Below are 24,006 nucleotides of genomic sequence, written 5' to 3' on the forward strand. Positions count from 1 at the left end.
TACCGACTAAACTCACCCCCTCTTCCTCCAGCCGACGGGTCTGGAACCGCACTTCGCGTGCATGTCTAACCTGCCGACCTTACTCCTAATTCCTTCTGGCACTTTCTGCCTGCATTCCATTGGTTTGGCGGCCTCCTATCCTCCCCCCTCCGCAAAAGCCTCGCGGCAGACTGGTCGGTGAAGTGACCGTCCGGCGCAACTCATTTGCGGGTCGGGCGACCGGGCTGCCGTCCCTCCATGATGGAACTACTAGCGAGACAGAACCAGTTGGTAATTACGAGTAACGCCAAACATTCTTATTTTCATGAATTCATTCATTCAATACACACATTTTTATTCAAAACTCAAGATTTAAAACACGGAGGCAGTCGGCATAGGTTGGATGTAAAAGGTCCTCCCCTGCTAACTGCCCCAGGATGGACACGGGTAGAACAAGGAAAACATAAATCAAAACAGAAACAAAACAAGAAACACAAGAGGCACTCAGTCTGAGTCGGATGTAAAAGTCCTTCCCTTACTGAATGTCTCTTAAGACATACACCACAGTTAAATAAAATTAGAGTAAAAACGGTAAAATGTTGTATAAATAAAATTGGTAAATAAATAAATAAATAGATAAAACAAAATAAATAAAATAAAATAAGGGCAGTCAACGTAGTTTGGATGTAAAGGGTCCTCCCCCGCTGACTGCCTTGACGTACATGACACAAACACGTTAAAAAATAAATAGTGACGATCGGTCATCCCGCTTGCAGACGCCTCTCTTTTTCCTCTTTGTGTTTGATTGTCTTGGTAACAAAAGCAATGACCAGGTCGAAGTCTCTCTTGCTATCGACAGCTTTATCGATTAACTCATGAGGCTCGCCTAGAGGGGATCCAATACCCAGGTGTAGCTCGGTACGCCCTGCATAATATACAGGGCACTCGAACATAACATGCTGCGCGTCGTCCACCACTCCACACTCGGGACATAGATCGTCCGCGGTCTTCCCTATACGGTGGGTAAATTTCCTAAACGATCCATGTCCCGTCAAAAACTGTGTGAAGTAGTAGTTAACGCGCCGATGCCGGCATTCGTACCACCTCACCACATCCGGAATCAGGGATCTCGTCCACGCCGCATTTCCGACTTCGGCTGTCCATTCCCTCTGCCACGTCTGTAGACTTCTCGTCCTTTCCTGTGGTCCTGATTGCCCCTTCGGTACATTCGGACTCTTTCTCCGGCCAGAATATGCACCGGTACAGAACCAGCCACCACCTGTAAGGCTATGGTTGATACGGTTCTGTACGCGCTGCACACCCTGATCAGAGGTTTTCTCTGAGCCCTAAGAAGCATGTCTTTGTACTTTGTCATTCGGAGGACCTCGTGCCACACTGGGGCCCCGTACAACACTATGGACAAGATTGATTGCAGCATCACTGTCCTTTTCTGAGATCCCGGACCCCCTATATTTGGCATCAGTTTATTTAGCGTGGAAGTCCTTTTTTCTGCCTTCCGACATGCTTTTTGTACGTGTTGTCCGAATGTAATCCTGTCGTCAAATATTATACCTAAGTATTTCACTGTCTTCTGGGGTCTTATTGCGGAGCCTTTGTATTCAAATAAAATATCATTTCTTTTTCTCGGTCCCCTCAAGATTATGGCTTCCGTCTTCTCTACTGCTAGTTTTAGGTCATTTCTTTCTATTTAGGCCGCGGTCTTTCGTATTGCTCTATTTACTTTTCCTATTATTTCCCAATTCGTATCGTCTTCGACTAGTAAAGCTAGATCATCCGCGTATGCAATCGCTCTCACTCCACTCTCCTTGCTTACTTCTAGAACCCCGTTATATAATATATTCCATAGTAAAGGTCCCAGGACTGACCCCTGGGGTACTCCCGCGGTCATCTCTTTCTTCTTTTCTTTCGATATGCATACGGTTCTGTCAGATAGGTAGTCCTTTATTATATTGGACATATATTCTGGGGCCCATTCGACGATTTTGTCTACTATAAGGCCCCAATTTGCTGAATTAAATGCATTTTTTATGTCCAACAAAACAAGAACCACCCATCTTTTCTTGCTTGTTTTCGCCGCGTCCCTTATCCAGGTCGCGGCATCGATTGTCGATCTACCTTTACGAAACCCATACTGTTGATTTGATAACACTCTCATATCTTCCAACACGCCTTCCAGCCTCTTCTTGATAAGTCTTTCATAGAACTTACCAAGGCAGTCCAGGAGGCATATTGGCCGATAAGAGGATGCTGAACGGGGGGTTTCCCAGGCTTTAGGAGTAGAACTAGGTTCGCTTCCTTTAAGTCCCTGGGAAACTCTTGTTTCTGCAGTAGGTCGTTACATATTCTTCTGATCAAACCTGGTTTCTCAGTTGCTACAATTTTAATTGCCTCTGGTGGCAGCCCGTCGGGGCCGGGAGCTTTCCCTGTCTTCATTTCCTGACCAGCGGTTCGTATTTCCTCTTCTGTGAACTCCTCTACCATTGTTGGAAAGATTTTTATAAAATTTTGGATTTCTTTAGTGGGGAAGAGGAGTTCAGCTGATTCCATCCGCTGGTCCTCGTCGAGTTTATATGGGGCCATGACCTTCAACGTCTTCATGGTAATTTTATATGCGTCGCCCCATATATCCTCTTCCAATGCTTCTATCAGGGTCTGCCACTTTTCTTTTTTTTCCTCTCTTATTTTTTTATTTAGGGTTCTCTTTAGATCTTTGTATATTTCTTTAAGCTCGAGGTTGCCCTGGCTTCTCGTGTAATTTCTTCGAGCTCTGAGGCATCTCTCCCGTAGACCTTCTATCTCATCCGTCCACCAGTAGGGGGATTTTTTATTTTCCTTTCTCTTCACGGTGGCCAACTTTGCAGCATTTTCTAGTGCTCTTCTCAGTTGACCAAGGTCAGAAATCTCGTCCTCATTGATATTTCTGACCTCCGATAGGTATGTGGTTTTATTAAAATAGATTTCCGTGTGACCTATCGGCCGCCTTACTCCCCCTTTTACCTTTATGTTGTATTTTATATAACGGTGGTAGGTGAATCGTCGAGGACATCCCACCCGTGTACTCTTCTGGATAGCCCTTCACTCGCGATCGTGACATCAATGTGTGTTTGGCTGGCCCCTCTCACGAAGGTTGGTTTATCGTTTTTTAATACTTGGAGGCCAGCCTGGGCTATCCATTCGTTCCAGAGTTCCCCCTTTTTGTCGTTTATTGGGGAACCCTATAACATGGATTTCGCGTTTATGTCCCCGGCGATCAAAATTTCATTTTCATTTGTGGCGGCGCTCATTATTTCATCTACGATGGCTTTGTACCTCAACATAGGGATGTTGGGGGATATGTAACATGCCAGGAGGCAGAAATCCCTCAACCTAATGAGGATATAGTTCCCCCCCCCCCCTGACGATGTTCCGCACTCCCACATCCCTGTTTCTAATGAGCACCGCCACGTTTTTTCCGTCATCCTGGACCCAACCACCGCCTGAAGTAATCTTCTTGTTTGGTTCTGGGACGATGAGCAGGTCTGTTTCTAGCTTGCAGGCTTTTGCGTGCACAAGGTCGTGCGCCCGGCGCGCTCTGCCCACGTTCACCTGCAATATCCGTATACCAGGTTGATCCTTGAGGTCCGTTTTGGTTCAGTTCCCTGAGATCGTTACTGCGTCGGATTCACGTCTCGTCAATAAATTAAAATACCTACAAACTAAAATAAATAAATAAATATAGATAAAATAGATAAATAAAATAAATAAATACAATTTATATAAGTATAAATAAAATAGTTCATTAAATAAAAAATGTAAATAAAATAAATCAAATATATAGCGTTTATATAAATAAAATATTTCGTAAAATAAAAATAAATGAGTAAAAATAGATTATTATAAATACAAATAAACAAAAATCGATAAAATCTATGAGAGAACGAAATCCTGTGAGAGATGGTCTCCTGTTTCACTGGTGGACTGTATATGGGCCCACCCTCGTTCTCCAGGAGACCACCTCTCGCCTCTTCGTTTTCTTTTTTCTTTTTTTTACGAATGTTTAGAGGGGCTCCCTTTCCCCTCCCCTGCCGTATACCCACGCCCTATAGGCTGGACATGCCATGCGATCCATGCGATGCCCTTCCTCTTTACATATAAGGCAGTAAGCAGTGCCGCTACACTGCACCGCCGTGTGACCGCTGTTAAAGCAGTTGTAGCAGCATGCTACCCTGCTTTCACCCTTGCACTCATAAGTATTGTGCCCGTATAAGAGACATTTGCAACATCTTACGGGCGTGTATTTTTCCATGATCGGGCATGACACCCAGCCTATAATGATTGAGCTATATTTCCTCAATCCTGCGGCTTTTGTTGGGCGTACGGCTATAGTAGCCACCTGTTCCCCGTACCTACTGGTCCTTAGCGTTTTTATGTCCACTTTGTCTTTGGGGATACCTGTGTATGCCTTTAAGGCGCTATGTAGCCTCTCCTCTGTTACACCAGGGTCCAACCCCGTTATTGTAAAATGGATTTCCTTTTTACGTATGGCCATGTTCATACCAGACATCCTCGTATCCATTTCTTTTTTCAATTTTTCCGCGGCTCCCTTCCCTTTTAATTTTACGAAGATGTCTCCACCTTCGGTTTTTTTTTAGTCTGTCCACTTTTATTCCTATCTTTCCGATATCTATCTTTTGATTCATTTCTTTTAACACTTCCGTATACTTTTTTCCTCCCGTTTTAATTAAAATAGCTTCTTCTTGTTCATTTCTCACCCCTTTATCCATTTGCTTTCCTCTTACTATAATTTCCCAAGTAATATTCTCCCCCCGACCCACGAATTCGAGTGACTTCCGCACGTCGTCTTTGTTAATCTCCTTGTTGACGATTACTTTGACCGTTTCCGGTTGCTTCTCCCTTTCTTTGATTAGATAAGATTGTAACTAAAATGCTATGGAAGAACTAGGCATACATAAGAAAAGTAACTGCCAACTTACTTTCAAATGTCCAGTGACCTTAAACAGGAAGATTCCCTGTCTCCAATCATGTTTACCATCGTTTTGGAGAGCATCTCCCGGAAAGCAAATACAGAAAATCTCACAGTTTAATAATTAAGGTCCTCATATTATACGGACCTTCGACGATGAGTTTAATATAGTAGCGAAAATAATTATTGGTAAGCAAAAAACATTAATACATTAAATAGAAAAAAGCGCAAAAAAGGGTCCTCCAAATCAACGATAATAAAAAAATATATGGGTATCACTTTGAAATGTTTCATCGGTCTAAATATTTGGAATTTAAAATCACTTTTAACAAAAACACTACAAAAGAGAATAACAACAGAATACAAGCTGACAATTGCTACGTTTTAAGCAAAAAAATTAAATCCAAAAATACATCCCGCAGTAAGAAAAATAAGAATCTACGTACGTAAGTAAAACACAAACAATGAAAAAATAAAATAAGAGCCGATTGAGCGTCGTAGAAAGAAATATATAATTCTGTTATGAATAAGATCACAAATCAAGACAAAGTGCAAAACAATAACTTTAGCGTTGAGATTTAATTTCTTGTACGACGGTGCAATTTTTATATACCTGTTTGACCTTAGCATTAGTTCCCGGTCGTAAAACACTTCTGAGGGCTTTTCTAGCAATCCTGATCTCAGTAATACCTGAGTTTTACTTACATTATTTTATATATCCTGATTTTAGTAGTTCGCATTACACTTCTGGATTTAAAAGTGTTATGAGGTGATACATATATCAGTGTGCTACCTGAATTTTCCCTTTTATCTCTTATGTGACAACGTTATCTGCGATATCTAAAACGCCCCAATTTTTCAAAATTTTATGGGTCTATTGTTACGTTATATGCTCTATTCTACATCATCTCTTTTGTCTGTTAATAAATATTTATTTGGTTTTATCGTTACTATTATACCGTTTTTTTTTGCTGGTAATAGCATTATTCTATAGTATTCTAATATTTAATCTATGGATTAAATTCGGATAGCGGATAGTGATATTCTTTACTTTCTCGGAGAAATTATAGTGTAACACACAAAAACCGTATTAAATTGCCAAAAACTTCCTTGCATATTCTATTTATTTATGAGGGGCAGCAGCAATATCAGTACCTACCATAATAATGCATATAGTCCTGGACTGGCTAATCGTTGGATAATAGGAAACATGGATGTAGCAGTTTTAATAGTTTGGTGACTGCTTACTGAAATCGGGGAGCAGAGATATCAGTACCAAGTTAATGACTATAGGAGTTGCGGATACATTTTCTGATAATTTAGTTCCTCCCTTTTTTTTAAATATACTATGGAAGTCTCAAGTACAGGTCTCATGTAATTGTGGAAGATGCATAAGGTATTTAGACATCGCTTTTTGTAAATTGAATGTTTTAGATTTTCAGATGTATAAACTTGACGTGAATTAATTTGGACTCATTTAGTTTAGGCTCTATTAGGTATACTATTTGTAGGTTAAACTCCCATGCTATACTTTAGCAAAGGCCTAAGCAATGTCAAAAAAGACTAGGACAATTTTTTTTTTTTTTCTAAAACGTATTTCTCAACAAGTTTCTCACTTAGTAATATCGATAATTCTGTATATTCAATTAATCATGGGATACTTTTTATCTCTGAATAAAAATTATCGGTTTGGAATCAGCTCCTTTTTTTATTATTGGTTTCATTAACTTACATAAATAAATACAACCTGATTTAAAGTAAAGCTGAAGTTGATTTTTAAATGCACACTTTAATACTCTGTTTTTGTTTGCCTTATTTTTAGACATTTTGCTCAAGCGCCCATCTCCATTGTCTCAATCATTAATTCAATTATCTCTCCTTATCTCTTACTAACACCATATCCAGCGATTTTTTACATCCTTTCCTTGCATAATAAGTTTAATGTATTTATCTCGTATACATTTAATCTGATTAAAATCTTTGGTTTTCTTTGCTCCACTTTTAGCAATTTTGTATATGTTTTTTTCTTAGTACTCAGTTCATTGTAGAGCTTTTCATACGCTGCTACCATAGATTGTGCTACCGCTACTTTTGCTTCCTCTTTATCTATTTGATACTTTTGATAATCTTAGTCTAATATTTTTCTTGTCCCTCCTTATATAATCTTCCCTTGTCTTTTATATTGTCTTAAACATTGTTTGACTATCTATATTTACTAATTTTTAAGTCAATTTCCTGAGATGTTTTCAAGTATTTTAGTTACACCCTCTTTAATAATTTTTGACACATTTCTCCAAATTTCATTATAACCTTTTTCCATATTCCAACACATTCTTTTTGTATTTCTGTTCTAAATTGAACTACTTTGTCGCTTGTTAACGTCAATTAATTGTTTTTGTGACTCTCCTCGATATTTTGGTTTTATTTCATATTTTACTTGTATATCTAGTACCAGCACTTTATGCTGTTGGCTTAGAGTTTCACTAATTATTACTTTAGAGTCTTTACATAAGGGATTGGCTTACGATCCATATTTGGAATTGATTTTGTCTGCTTTTGAATTGGATAAGTTGGCTTTCTCTTTTCTAAAAGCATGTACTAACAGTGTACTAGGTATGGCCACTGTTAGTACATGCTACTGCTAATTCCAGCATATTATCTGCCATATTATTTGCTGCTAATAGCATTCTTCTATAGCATTCTATTATTTCATCTATAGATTAAATCCGTATAGCAAATAGATATTTTTCACTTTCTCGGAGAAATAATATTCTAACATACAAAATCCTATTAAATTGCCAAAACCTTCCTTGCATATTTTATTCACTTATAAGGGACAGCAGCAATATCAGTACCATAATAAGGCGTATAGTCCTGGACTGGCTAATCGTTGAATAATAGGAAGCATGAGTGTAGCAGTTTTAATGTTTTCGGGACTGCTACCTGGTATCGGGGAGCAGTGATATCAGTACCAAGTTATTGCATATATGAATTGTTGCTTGAACTTTATTATTACTAAACAGCACTATATAAACAGCACTATATTCACTGTAACACTGTGTTGTAACACTGTGTTATAAAACAGTCGAATAATATACAGATTTCCAATTCAAATATTCAAAAAATTAAAGAACAGCTTACTAAAATAGAAATCGCCTATTTAAAATGCAATCCATTAATGGCCCAAGGTACCAAGCACTTCTAGCATATGGTAATGATATTGGTCTCATAAGAAACTCTCTCCCGTCTGCGACATCTTCAACAAAGTGAAGAGAACACGAAAAATGTTTTACTTAAAACCAACAAAATGAAAAATAAATACAAGCGAATCAACAAAATAGAGCAATTCAATCTAGATCGTGGATAAAACAAGTGATGTTTTTATCTAAGAGGACGTCATAGAATTTTTGGAGAAATGTTCTCTAATTTAATATGTCGTAAGTGGCATTTAGATTGACAAATACTACACCTAATACCTGATATCTTTCGTACCCGTTGTTGATTTTTGCAACAACGGGTACGTTATTACATACTTTATAAGTATTACGAATAAAAATAAATAAGCAAGAAGAATGTAAGTGTACTATATTTAAACCAAGTGACAGAAAAAAGAATATTATACATACATGTACTTCTAAATTAAAAATTATATGCCTGACAACGCAAGATACAAAAAACAATGATTTAACATTGAAAATAATAATAGCTTGCACAAGCGACAAAGTATTTAAAACGATAAGGCCGAACATATTATATGTAATTGTAATAGATATGTTGGCTAAAATTAAGTTACCATAAGACACCGAAATATTATATCTGGGTAATGACTCACTACTGATTGTTAGTATCTACCATAAGTGTATCCATGTGTTTGTGTATCTAAAGTATAGTAGTATATTGAATTCCCTACATTAAAAAATCGAAATATTTAAATTAGACAGTAAAAAATTATAATTTTAAGATTGATTTATAAATTATTATAATTTAAATTTTACTGCTTGATGAAACAAATATTGTAAGTCATACACTGTAGCAATCGAAACATCGGAACGTACATTTATAATATAATAAATGTTTCAGTGCCAATGCATTAAAAAAAATACTAGTACATAAAAATGGACACTTGCCTTTTCAAAGTTTATAATAGACACTAATTTCAGTTTATCTATAATTAAAGCAAGTAATATAAATTACCATCATAAAATATTTAACTACATTAACCAAGTACGTATTTGTGAAATTTCTCGATGACTAAATTGATTGATATTTAAATAAATTTAAAGTTCCAAAATGTACCTGCTGTAAAATTTAAAAATCTACGACTAATCAAATTATTGGCAACATTGGAGGGGTTTAGTTGTGTACGCAAAGAAATGTATCCATCCATCCATCCAATGGCGCTACAGCCCAAATCGGGCCTTGGCCTCCCTCAACAGGCTTCTCCAACCATCTCTATTTACCGCTGTTCTTTTCCATGAACGCGTTCCCAGGCAGTTCCTGGCATCCTCATCGACTTCATCTTCCCATCTCTTTTTAGGTCTTCCAACAGGTCTTTTTCCCTGCATTCTTGCATTTAATAATTTTCTGGGGATTCTATTCTCATGCATGCGGACCACGTGCCCTGCCCATCATAATCTCTGCAGTTTAGTATGTTGTGCTAGAGTTGGTTCGCTATATTGCTCGTATATTTCTCTATTGTACCTAATTCGCCAGTTGTTGTTTTCACTTATTGGGCCCAGGATCCTACGTAATATTTTTCTTTCAAACACATCTAATGCATTGGCAGATTTCTGTGTCACCACCCATGTTTCGCAACCATAACTTACTATGGGCCTGATTATTGTTTTATAGACCCGAAGTTTTGTTTTCCGGTGTACGTCTCGCGATTTGAATATGTGGCCCATCGCGAAATAGGCTTTATTTGCCAGCACAAGCCTTCTATTTATTTCCGGTTCTTCTTCATTGCTTGCGACCAGATCCATTCCTAGGTATGTGAATCTATTTACATGTTCTATATCGTCAATAAAGTGTTGTTGCACCGGTCTATTTGATCTGGTTTGTATGAGTAGTTTTGTTTTATTTGTATTTATTGCTAGCCCTACTGCTTCTGCACTCTGTTTCAACTCAACGTAGGTTTCTTCCGCTGCATTCATTGTTCTGCTCATTATGTTTATGTCATCTGCGTATGCTGCTAATTGGGTAGACTTGTTTGTAAGTATGTTATTTCCGCTCACCGTCAACCGTCTAATTACATATTCCAGAACAAGATTAAAGAGCGTTGGAGCTAGTCCGTCGCCTTGTTTCAGTCCTTGCGTTATCGTAAACGCATCAGTGATCTGTCCCTGAATACATACCTGTGCTTCTGTTTCTGTCATTGTCATTTGCACTAGTCGTATTAATTTTGATGGTATGCCAAATTCTTTCAGTATATTAGGTAGAAATGTATACGGATCCCAAAAGTGTTTTAACCTATTACGGAGTCCACTTAATCCGACGTGTTGGTCGGAGTCCACATAAAGCGCTACCCAGATAATAATATATACGGTGTATATTCGCCTGGAGTTATTATAATACCATTTTTGTACGGAGCCCTCATTAACCGCTAGATCTATATATATATATATATATATATATATATATATATATATATATATATATATATATATATATATATATATATATATATATAGTAAAAAATACGACCGTTGATTAAATTTGGGATATATTCAATGGTTGAATAGCAAAGGTTTTATCGGTCAATAATTGGCAAATAAAAGACGTCAATATATACCTATATAAATGTTATATGTGAAAATACCCAATCTCTCTTCCAACATTCCTAGATGCATGTGATTGTGCATTTAAAATGTCTACAGTAGATCAACGCATCCTATTAACGATTCAGATAAAAAATAAACTTAGAGGTAAAGCTAAAACTAATAAATTCGAGAAAACCAAGTTCCTACTCTGAAATAAAAAATTTATTAAACCTTCATTTTGGAGATAGCAGAGACCTTACTTCTTTAATACATGACCTACAAAGACCTCAACAATTATCAAATGAATCCCCTTTAACCTTCTTTAATAGACTACAAGTAATGAATGCAAAAATGTACGCCTCAATCCAAAAATCAAACCTAACCTCAGACCAAAAGATCGCACAATGAAATTTAATCGATTCTATGGCATTAAATACTCCTTTAACGGGATTAGAGCCCCGTTTAGGACAAATTATTAGGGCTAGTAACCCTCCTGATCTTATCGAAGCTAGCAATCGTATACGAGAGCTTCAGCTGTCATATTTCGAAACACAAAAATCAAATAAAGATATTAATCAAAAAATTCCCAACCGATGAGAAGATCCTCATCTAATTTTTCTAAATGCACAAAGTGTGGTCGTATTGGTTATTTAAGTAACGAATGCCGTTCCTCACGTCCACCTGCTTACCAAAATCAATAAAATAGACCGCAAAACTACCAAAATAATGAAAACCAATACTCTTCCAATCAACAAAATTCAAACCCACAGAGACTGACTTTTATGTCTCAAAATCAAATGCAAATTCGCCTATCTGTCATCCAAAGAAACCCAAATTTACAAAATTACCAACAAAGGGCTGATGTTTTTAATGAATCCCTGATCAATTTATAGAATCTAATGGAGATTACTATACAGAAAATAATCTTGAAACCAAACATTATTACGATTATATCAATGATATACCCGATACAGAGAAATATCAGGATTTTCTCTCTCTTCTCACCAAAACCATCCCCACTTCATACGACTATTTCAAAGGATATTGTGAATATACAGGAACAAATTCAAACCCTGAATTTGGACAATTTCGATCCAAATCTAAATTTCCCCGAACAGACATTCCTGTAAGCCCTTTTCACATAATGACCTCCAAAAATTTATACTATATCAATGACGCTACAAATGTCTTTAAACTTTTAATTGATACCGGTGCAGGAATCACAGTTTTTAAAGAGAATACTGCACAAAATTATCGAAATAGATGCCCCGATAAAGTTACCATACAAGGCATAACCGACGGAAAACTGCTAATTACAGAATCTATCTTTATTCCTTTTACTGAAGGTAACCCTCATAAAGATTTTATTTGCAATTTAGACATTGATTTCGATGGCATATGTAGTAGGTCTAGATTTTCTAGATCATTATGAATGTGTAATAGACCTTAAAACTAGAATACTTCATACAAACTTCAAAACCCTCACGCTACATAAAGTTGTACAAGAAACACATAAGTCCACAGAAAATAATCCACCAACAAAAAATAGCTCATTTCCCGAAAATATTAAAGATCAATATCTACACATCTCTAGACCAGAGAGAAAAAGAATAAAAGAAAACATAAATCGAATAACGATTGATGGCCGCACCGAACAAATGTTTAGATTAAACTGCAATCTATCAAATATAGACGCAATATTGTCATCTCAGGAAATAGAAAAAGCCCGAATTCCTCATGCATTAGTCCATGTAAACGAAAATGAAGACCTTTTACTTCCGTCATCAATGTAAATGCACGAAAAGGAACAATTTTTAAATACTTGTACAGAATTTTCAGATATATTCTATGTAGAAGAAGACAAACTGACATTCACAAATGGAATGAAACACGCAATTAAGACAAACAACTCAAAACCTGTCTACACAAAATCTTACAGATATCCAGGTACATAAAGAGGAAGTAAAGACACTTCTTCTTCTTCAGTGCCTTATCCGGTACGGATGTTGGCGATCATCAAGGCTATCATGGTTTTGTTGACTGCTCTGCGAAACAGCTCCGCTGAGGTCATCTCAAACCATTGTCGGAGATTTTTCAACCACGAGATACGACGGCGCCCCGGTCCTCTTCTGCCAAATACTTTACCCTGCATAACGAGTAGAAGAATTCGATATTTTTCCTCGTTCCGCATCACGTGGCCAAGGTACTCAAGCTTACGTTGTTTAATTAAATTAAGCACTTCTTTTTCTTTTGTCATGCGCTGTAGGACCTCAACGTTGGTGACATGGTCCACATAAGATATTTTTAGTATCCTTCTGTATATCTTCTGTAAAGTAAAGACACAAATCAACAAAATGCTAGAACAAGGACTAATTCAGCACTCCATCTCCCCTTGGTCATCTCCAGTTTATGTTGTGCCTAAGAAACTTGATGCATCCGCAAAACAGAAATGGCGAGTTCGACTTCCACAGATTTCAGAACTACTGGAACAATTAGAAAATGTCAGTATTTCACAACACTAGACTTGGCATCCGGATTTCACCAAACTGAAATTAATCCAAAAGATATTCAAAAAACAGCATTTTCAGTTGAAAATGAACATTATGATTCTACTTTTCAACGAGTAATGGGCAATATTCTCCTGGGAATTCAAAACGAACGATGTTTAGTATATATGGACGACCTTATAATCTATTAAGTCACCATTTATGAGCACATGTCAAGACTGACAGAAGTTTATAAAAATTAAGGAAGGCAAATCTAAAGCTACAACCAGATAAATGTGAGTTTTTGAGAAAAGAAGTTGCATACCTGGGTCATCTTGTAACAGAACACGGAGTAAAAACAAACTCTGCCAAAGTGTCATACATAAAAAGTTTCCCGAAACCAAAGAACCCTACAGAAATGAAATCATTCTTAGATTTAGTCGGTTACTACCGAATTTTTATTCCAAATTTTGCCAAAATCTCGAAGCCACTCACTAAATTGCTTCAAAAATATGTCTCTTTTGTCTTTAATGTCGAATGTAAAGAAGCATTCAAAGAACTCAAAAATATTCTAATGTCAGACCCAATCCTCATATATAAAAATTTCGAACAATACTTTTTACTTACTACCGACGCTAGTGCATTCGCAATTGGAGCCGTTTTGTCACAGAGTCCATTCGGAAAAGACCTGCCGAACGCTTATGCCTCAAGAACATTATGCAGTGCCGAAACAAAATACGAGATAATAGAGCGAGAATGTTAGTTATCGTATGGGCAGTAAAACATTTTAGTCCATATCTTTTTGGTCGCAAATTCTTATTCTTCTTATTCTCTTATTACTGATCATCGACCTCTCACATGGCTTTTTTCAATCAAAGACTCCGGAAGCCGCTAAGCGCGCTGGCGCCTAAAACTTGAAGAGTATAATTACAAAATAGAATACCGATCAGGAAAAATCAACCGATATGCAGATGCTCTCTCGAGAATAAAAATAAATCATTTTAAGGACTGGTGCGGATTTCCAGTCAAGACTTTCATTGCACGCATCTAACAAAGATGACACAGAGATTCAAGAAGACGAAGACGAGAATACAGAAGAAGACATAGAAAAAATGTCCGAAGAATGCGAAAAATTTCTTGATTTATATAGAACAAAATCAATAATTGATTACTCCAAAATAGAAACATCAAATGCAGAACTATTAGGCAAATCTTTTACTGGCAGAACAAACTCGATGATTTGCATGAAAAAATAATAGAGAACATATTCGAAGAAAATGTAGAATATAGTAACCGAAGAATAAATATCGTATCCAGTAAAACCGTAAAAAATTGAAAATATTTTATTATCCCATTACCTTTTGATCCAGGAAGAGTAATATCGTACTTATTTCTCATACTTTTTGCAAACCAGGAACAATTCGATGAATCAATAACCTATTGCATAGAAAATATCCTCGAGCTTCCCATTCTAGACACATTTTCCTATATATTTGCGGACAAAGAATTTAAATTAAAAATCTGCCAATAAACAGGCAAATGAAGACGAAATCCCACAAAAATTAGAACATTACCATAATGGCAAAAATAACTTACACCGAGGGATAAACGAAACTGTCAGACGCATAAAAGAAAAATATAATTGGAAAATTTAAACAAAGGACGTAGAAAAATATATAAAAGTCTGCGAAATTTGTCCAAAGGTTAAGATTTACAGAAAAAATTTAAGTGGTCCACTAGTTATAACAGAAACTCCAAAAACACTATTCGAAAGGATCAGCGTGGATGTATTTGAATATCCTACCAGAAATTATGCACTAACCATTCGAGATGAACTAAAAAAATTCACTCAAGCCTACCCTATAGATGATAAAAAGGCAGTTACCGTAACAAATACACTTCTTCTATTTTTCCAACATTACCAAACACTTTTAAGAATACACTGCGACTATGGCTGAGAATTTGAAAATGCCATACTTAAGGATCTATACACGCTCTATGATATAAAATTAATATTTTCTAGTGTAAATCATCTGCAATCTAATGGATCTATAGAACGATTTCATGCCACATTCTCAGAAATGATCCGAGCAAATCAAGCCGAGAATCCGAATGATCACCCCTTCACGATCCTTCCTTATGCAGTGATATGTTACAGCAATGCCAAAACCAAACACATGGTTTCACAACGTATGAGCTCATCTTTGGGCATACTGCAGGACGACCACCCGAAACTTTATATAATCAAAAAAGCAAATTAGTAAGTACGTTAGAGACCTCAATAACCGTATGGAATACTTTTATAAAGGAGCCAGAGCAATAACAGAAAGAGGAAAAGAAAAAGCCAAAATAAGATTTGATAAAAATATTTCACTACAATGACCTAACTTTAAAATCGGTGACAAGGTATATGTAAAAGAATCCCAAATTAAATCAAAATCGGATCATTTATTTAATGATCCCTTTCAAATCCAAGAAGTATTTACAAATTCTGCTATTATCCTAAATCCCCAAACCAATTAAACTTCTAAAGTAAATTTTAACAGACTTAAACCATACTTTGAATAAATTTCTTCTTTGCAGATTCTATGGACTTCTTTCAGTCGCCCAATCTCAATTTCACCTCTCTCCCATAAATAACACAGTCGGAATCTTCTATCACGAAGAAGGTACCATCCGTATACCTAACGACAAATGGACGTTACTTGTTTATAAAGATTACTTCCCTATAAAAACTACATGATCCAACAACGGCAGAATCCTAAGAAACCTGTTAGATAAATTTACTTATGCCGATATAGCCAGAAAACTCTCCTTCCAAGCCGAAGTATAAGCACATATCAGCTTGATCAGACAAATTTCAAATTCTGTAAACCTAAAATATAGAGAAGTAATTGCCGATACAAGTACCTATACTCCACGCCAAAAACGCGGATTAATCAACGGTCTTTGAACTGTCTGGAAATCTATTAGTAGAAATTTAGACATCAAATCGAAACCCTCTTGAAAAATCAAATCTCCGTTATGACTTCAGTTACAAAATCTTTTAACAATACTATCCAAAAATTGCAATTAGACGTAGAAACCTTTAACAATGATATAAATGATATTGAAAACACCCTCATGGATATAGCTGACGACATCTCATTTTATTGGGCGCGATTACAAATATTAGATTTGTGTGAATCATTAATGGAAAGCTACGTATTTTTAGAAATTTACCTCAATGACATTTTAAACGCCATTGCATTTTCTCGCTTAAAAATCTTACACAGTTCAATTATTTCCCCCAATGACTCAATGGATTCCCTAAAGACAATTTCACAATCATTACAAAATAATGTATTGCCATTGTTCATTTATACATCAAATATAGCCCAGTATATTGACATAATAAAACTGTACTGAAAATTGTATTCGTCGTTGCCATCCCATTAGTCGGCCCCCAAATTTATACCTTATATCACCTATATTCGATATCAATATTAGATAACCAAACTGGCCTGTATCATATACTTTCTACTGTACATAAATATATAGCGCGAGATGATGATTCAATTTCATATATTTTACCCCGAAATACAGGAAAATGCAAACCAATTAGCCAAAGCCAAAGAATGTGTTCAGACATTCTTCCGTATCGAATAGACAGCGGCGTCATGTGTGAAGCCCAGCTGTTCAAACTAATTAGCATTTTACCAAAAACATGTCAGATGTCAACATTTTTAGCATAAGGTTACAATGTCCAAGAAATTAATCGAAATTTATGGTTAATAATAGTTTCCGATCCATTACCAATTACTATTAAGTGTGGAAGAAAAGACGTCACTACTCAGATCATCACATTAAACACGATTTTAAGATTATTACCCTACTGTACAGCATTTATTGGAAGTACTAGAGTCCATGCCAGAGATCAAATAGATAAATACTCAAATATCACCTACAGAAGTCCTCCAGTTAATGTCCCATACAGATGCTGTGACCATTTCGAAGGAAAAACCGCATACCAAAACTAAAACTATTAAAACTCAACAAAATCAATGCAGACGATTTAAACATCGCACAACACAAGCTGGACCAATATTCAGAAGAGCTCGACCAAATTATGAACCAACCATTAATTAAAGAAAATTTGAATTTGTACACCGTATTGTCTTTATTACTAATTTTCATTTTAGCCTTGATTTACATTTGCTGTAAATATCGACGCAGAATATTCCAGAGAATTTCAGTCAACAATCCACAAAGCTCACCTTCATCTGCACTACCTCGCCAAAATTCCATTAAACAAAAACTCAAAGGGTTAACTTTTAAAAGAAGACCAGACGTACAACCAGACATTGAAGAAAAATCGGAAACACCAAGTGAACTTTAAAAGTCGAAACAAGACATTAGACTTTTCACTAATGATGGGAGTTGTTATATGTGAAAATAGTAACCTTGAACCAGTCAAAGGTTTCTGACTTGAAAGTTTCACAATACCAGTTTCATATTGCATCATAATCTACAACAGCAGTTCCCATAGAAATAGCTGAGCCATGCAACGACACAAAATCGAAGCAGCCGTTAGCTACCGTGGGAATGAAAACTCGTTACTTTTAGCGATAGAGGATCATTAACATTTTAGGACACTCGTCAAAATCTCGTCAACGGCGGCATTGCCAAAAGAACACTAAGCTTGTAACGTCTAAACAGCTCAACGTACAACAATGTGCAAGGTATCGATAGAAAGGAGAGGTGGTAATGAATATGTTAAGATAAAAAACAAATACAAAGGCAATGCCAAAACGACACTATATCGTATCTCTGTTGTTATTAGTCAGATTACTGCATGTAACACGTTAAATAAAGGAGGAGGGGATATTGAATACGTTAACACAAAAAACAAAGACAAAGACATTACCAAAATATGGCAGCATTGTCAGAACGGCACTATATCGGATCTTCGTTGTTATTGATAGGATTTTAGCATAATATACGGAAAGGAGAGGTGTTCGAAGATTGGATTTCGTCTATTACAGTTCATCATCTCGTTATAGAAATCGTCACCTGTCGGCTACATTCTTTCTCTATGCCCAAACCATTTAACACCTGTCATCGTAAGACACTCCTTCAGCTTATCGCTTCTTCTCTCTCTCTCTCTCTCTCTCTCTCTCTCTCTCTCTCTCTCTCTCTCTCTCTCTTTCTCTCTGGCGAAGGCGAGGTGACGCTGAACGTACAACAACGTGTGAGGTATGACTAGAAATAGAACATGATTAATCGAAGAACGTATACCATTCTTACAGTATGACCAAACCAACATCCTCTATATAATCTTCTCTGATTGAGAACTACTATACATAAATCTCCAATAGGACTATTTTTCGTTTTGTGGCATACTATATTTTATCTACAACAATTACCATTTTACAATGATATTCAGATATAATCCAATTATGACGAGGCCTGATCAAAGTATGTATACTATTCTTTCAGTATGACTAACCAACTAACGATTATTACTCGACATAGATATGAGTTGGATGATCACAAACCGATAAGGACCTAAACGTTCTCTACAAGCCACATCTGAACGACCACTACTATACACAAATCTCCACTGAATGTATAATTCGACAAGAGTCTTATCAAAATATCTATTACTATCCATAAATCTCCAATATGACTGTTTTTCGATTTGTGTATACTATATTTTATCTAAGACAATTACTATATTACAATGATATTCAGATATAATCCAATTATGACGAAGACTAACCAACGAATGTTTACCATCCATAAATTATGTTCAAACCAACTAACGTGCCAAAAGACCATTACATCATATCTTCGTTGTTATTGACCATATTTTGAATGCATTGTTTGAGGGTCGCTTTGTAAAATAGTTTAGGCCTGTTTTAAAAACAAGAAATTTATGTTATGGACGTAAGAAGGGTCGCCCACACCAGTATTAGATTTAGGTCAAGAGGGGAATTTATTTTGCGTTGAATTTGGTAAAATGTAAGGCATTGAGAGAGTCAAGCAAGAGATGTCAGAGTAGAAAGATGTTTGGGTAATTAGGAATCGCGAATCGATTCAATTTTTTTGTGTTATATCTTAAGACCGGTTAAGGTGATAATACTCTTTGCATAATGGCAGTTCAGAACAGAGTAATCATCATAAGATTTGTGCACCGGAACTGAAGAAATTTTGTAAAATTTTTATATAGAATGTCCCCGTCGACAGCTTGATTCCTCCACCAAGTTCCTGTTTCAATCGTCCCTGCGTATGGAAATGGTTTACTTTTGTCCAAGTTGAGAGTTTTGTCCTTTGCAGCTCCAATCCCAGAGATAGTAGCAAGTTTTTTCTTTGAAGTTAAGTGAAACAAGTGAAATTAAGGTAACAATTAACATTTTAAATTTTAAAGTAAAGACAGACTTTTTTTGATAATTATTAATAATTGCTTTCATTAAAATTTAAAGGAATTGTAATATTTAATAAATTATAAATTTTATGGTTTAACTTAGCTGTCAGTTTAATTGTTTTTTTTTTAATTTAATGTTAACATATGACAGCTAGCTTTATTTGTTTCGATATTAATTTGTTTTGTTTGTTTTAAAAAAAGGTTAATCTCTCTGCGGTAACATTTGTAAGTTTTTGTATTTTCTCCAAACCCTGAAGTTTGTAAACGGACACATGTAAGTTTTTTTATTCTGTATTTGGCAACTATTTATATAGTATATTTTTTATGCCATTTATGTGTTGATAACTGTTTGTATGAGACAAAAATAAACGTTTTGATTTGTTTCTCTGATCCATTTTTTTATTTATTTTAGAAATCTCCTAACCCTTTATGTGTTTTTTTTTATTTTAGGATATTTTTACTAAATCCAGCAAGTTTAGGATTCTTCGAAGCGGCGTCGTTTCCTGTAAAATAGCTAGAAGCCCTTTCTTGTTGTATTAATTGTCCAGTTGTCCAGGAGATTTACGTAAGTAACCCCTTTATTTCATTCATTGTGTAGATACCCCAATCCGACCCATTTATTTCAACTTATCCACGACCACAGCTCTCCAACAACCCCCTGAGTGCCGTTCGCACAAGTAACGATTGTTTTGCTTACCCTATCTTCGCCCCCATAGTTTCTGTCCCCAATTTTCTACCCTCATAATCTTACCCTGAGGTAGGCAAAATATATTCGTTACAACTTACTTGTTTCTTCTTTAGGCTTTCCCATATATCTTTTCTTTTGACTGAGTCGAATGCTTTTTCCATGTCTATAAAGCTCAGATATATTTCTTTATTTTTCTTTAAGGCTTTTTCTATTACTTGTCGCATGGTGAATATATGTTCTTGTGTGTTGTGTCCTGTCCTGAATCCACTTTGTATGTCCTCTAATTTATGTTCTATTTCTTTTCTAATTTTCCTTTCTATTATGGTTTCGTATACTTTTGCTGCTACACATAGTAGTGATATACCTCTATAGTTCTTACAGTCTCTTGTGTTTCCTTTCTTGTATCTAGGTATAATTACTGCATTTGTCCATTCTCTGGGTATTACTTTTCTCTTCCATATTAGGTTATATATGTCTAACAATTTTTCTTTTGCTTTTACTCCTATATATTTCATCATTTCTGGTGCTACTTCATCGCTTCCTGGTACTTTTCCAATCTTTATCTTTCTTATTGCTTTTTCCAGTTCTTCTTTTTCTATAGTTTCTGGATTTTCCGTGTTTCTCATGGATACTCTCTTGTTGTGGCTTTCCTTCTCCATTGTATTCGCTTGATTTCCATTCAGTATCAGCTGAAAATGTTCCCTCCATCTTTCCATTATTGTTTTATCGTCGTTTATTATTGTTCCTTCCTTGTTTCCTTTCTTTATTGATTCTAAGGTTTTTCAGTGTTCTGTAAAATAATTTTACGTTTTCTGTGCTGTTTTCTTCCATTTTTTCCCCGAATTTTTCCCAACTTTTCTTTTTCTCTTTCTTAACTATCTCTTTAACTTTTGTTCTTTGTCTCTTATAATCTTCATATTTTTGTTGTGTTTTGTCTTGTATGTATTCTTTCCATAATTTCTTCTTTTCTTTTATTTCTCTTTTCACTTCATCGTTCCACCAAGATGTTCGTTTCCCTCTGTTGTTATTTCTTGTAGTTCCACATATTGATTTAGCTGTTTTTATCATCGCATTTTTAAATTTTCTCCATTCTTATTATATTGTGTCTGTTATTTCATGTTCATTGTCCATCCCCATCTCTAGCCCTTCTGAGTATCTTATTTTCGTTGTTTCGTCCCTTAGTTTATAAATTTTTATTATTTCTTTGTATTTTCTGTTTATGTTCTCATTTCTTTTTATTTCTTTTCTTTTACTTTTGAATGTGGTTTCTAGTAGATAGTGGTCACTATCAATTTCATAACTCCTTTTTACCCTTACATCTCTTATCCAGTTCTTCTCTGTTTTTTGCACTATAGTATAGTCTATAATTGATTGTTCGTCTCTTGATTTGATTTCTCTTGTGATCTTGTGTATCCTTTTATGTTGGAAGTGTGTGTTCATAATCACCAGGTTATTGTCGAGATAGAATTCGAGTAGTAATTTTCCATTTTTGTTTAATTTTTCTTCCCCATAAGGTCCGATGACATTGTTCCATTTTTCTGCTTCTTTCCCCACTCTACTGTTCATGTCTCCTGTGATCACAATTTTCTCTGTACAATCATTTATCACTTCTTGTAATTTGTCCCAGAATTCATTCTTTTCGGTTTTTGTTGCGTCTTCATCTGGTCCATAGCATATGATTATTTTTGTATTGGTTTCCTCTGTGTCCATATCTATGTCTACTCTTAGTATACGTTCGTTGTAATATGTCCAATTTTTTACTTTGTTGATACTCTGCTTCTTTATCATGCACGCTACTCCTGCCTGAGCTCTCTTCGTTTCTTCCACTCCATTGTATATTAGTAACATTCCGTTTTCTAATAATATTGATCCTTTTCCTTTTTTCTTTGTTTCTGTTATAGCTACTATGTTCTTATCTCTAATTTCTTCCCCCAGTTTTATTTCCTTCCCATTTATACCTCTCACATTCCATGATGCCATTTTCCAAATTGTTTTGTTCTTTTCTGTGTTTAAGTTGTACTTCAAGTTGTTTTTACTTCCGTTTGTGTTATTATCTTTAGATCTGCTCATGTCCCTGTTCTGTGCCTGTTTTGTTTCTCGGTCCGTCATTGTGTTTTCTTCAGCTAGTTTTTTGAACCAGTTGATTCTGTATTGTATGTTACTTTTTCTATATATACTCTATGTTGCTTGTAGTTCATTAGTTTACCCTTGGCTTTCAGTATTTTCATTTTATCTTCGATTTTTTTACATTCGATAACACACATTGTTTCATTTATCTTTTGTACCCTTTTATTTCTGATTTTACTCCCATTTTCGTTTCTATCAAGTTCTGCAGGTGCTCTGCTTCTATTGTGTCTATTGGTAAGCCTCTCATTATTAGGCTATTTTTCTTATTTTCTTTCTGACATGCTTCCAAGGCTATTCCTATTTTATCTATTTTTTGTTTCATCGTAGTCATTTCTTTCTTTAGATTTTCATTTTCTCTTATTATTTCTTTCATTTGCAAATTGTATTCACTATTTTCCTTCCTAATTTCTTTTAGTTTCTCAATCATATTACCCATTGTATTTTTTATACCTTCCAGGTCCTTGTTTTTCTTTTTTATCGCTTGCTATTTGTCTCATTAGTTCCATCATTTCGTTCTGGCTGCTGGTTTCATTCGTTGATGGTTTTGACCTGTCTGGTGTTCGGCTCACTTTTCTGCTCCTGCTAAATATGTCTATCTCCTCTTTGCTTTTTCTTTTACCATCTTCATCAATATTACCATCCGCCATCTTTCTTCTTATTCAAATACCTAATTAAAGTATTTATAAATATAAATATTATAAGTAACGGTTACGGATCGCGACAAGCGCCGCACCTACCTCTACAGTTAAATCTTAGCAATTATTCTCGATCCTAACCAGTTTCGACTTCTACCGCTTGTAAATACTTTATAACCGCTTTATAATTCTGTATAGTTTTACTGAAACCTGAATAACAGACCTATTGTTTTTGTTGATAATTATTATTATTGTTTATCGTTCTTAATCACCCGTCCAGCGCAAAAAGCTCAACTCGTTTCGACCACTCAGAAGTTTCACTTTTATCCGTAGGGCAATTAAAACTAACTATTAATTTAATACAGTTCAAAAACAGAGAACTGATTATTTACTTACATAAAGGTCCTTTTTAAATACACTTTACACTATTTTGTATGCAGATTACACTCGAAACCACTCAAGACTGGAATTTAATTTCCGAGCAACACTACACACGTCCAACTAGTCTGTCGACTGTCAAAGTTCATCAATTGAATTTCAGATATTTTTGATTTTATTCCACATATCATCCACACTTATGTTTTCTTGATTAATATCTGAGATTAACATGCTGTTTATTTTGTTGTTGATTTCCTCTTTGACTTCTTCTTTTGTGGTTTTATCTTTCAACTTCTGGATGTCCGGACATGTTTGTGCTTTTTTTTTATGGAGTCTTATGTGGAGTTTGAAACGTCCTAGTAAAAGATTATGGTCTGATGGAACATCTGCTCCCGGATATGTTTTTGCGGATTTTACGGAATTCTAAAATCGTTTGTTAATGATGATGTAGTCAGTCTGGTTTCTAATAATTTTGTTTTTTTTTTGGACAGTCAGCTGGAGATTTCCAGGTGTAGAGTCTTCGAGGTCGTAATTGGAAAAAGGTGTTCATTATTGCACTATCCG

Source organism: Diabrotica undecimpunctata, chromosome 3, assembly GCF_040954645.1.
Source record: "Diabrotica undecimpunctata isolate CICGRU chromosome 3, icDiaUnde3, whole genome shotgun sequence".
Classification (NCBI taxonomy): Eukaryota; Metazoa; Arthropoda; class Insecta; order Coleoptera; family Chrysomelidae; genus Diabrotica; species Diabrotica undecimpunctata.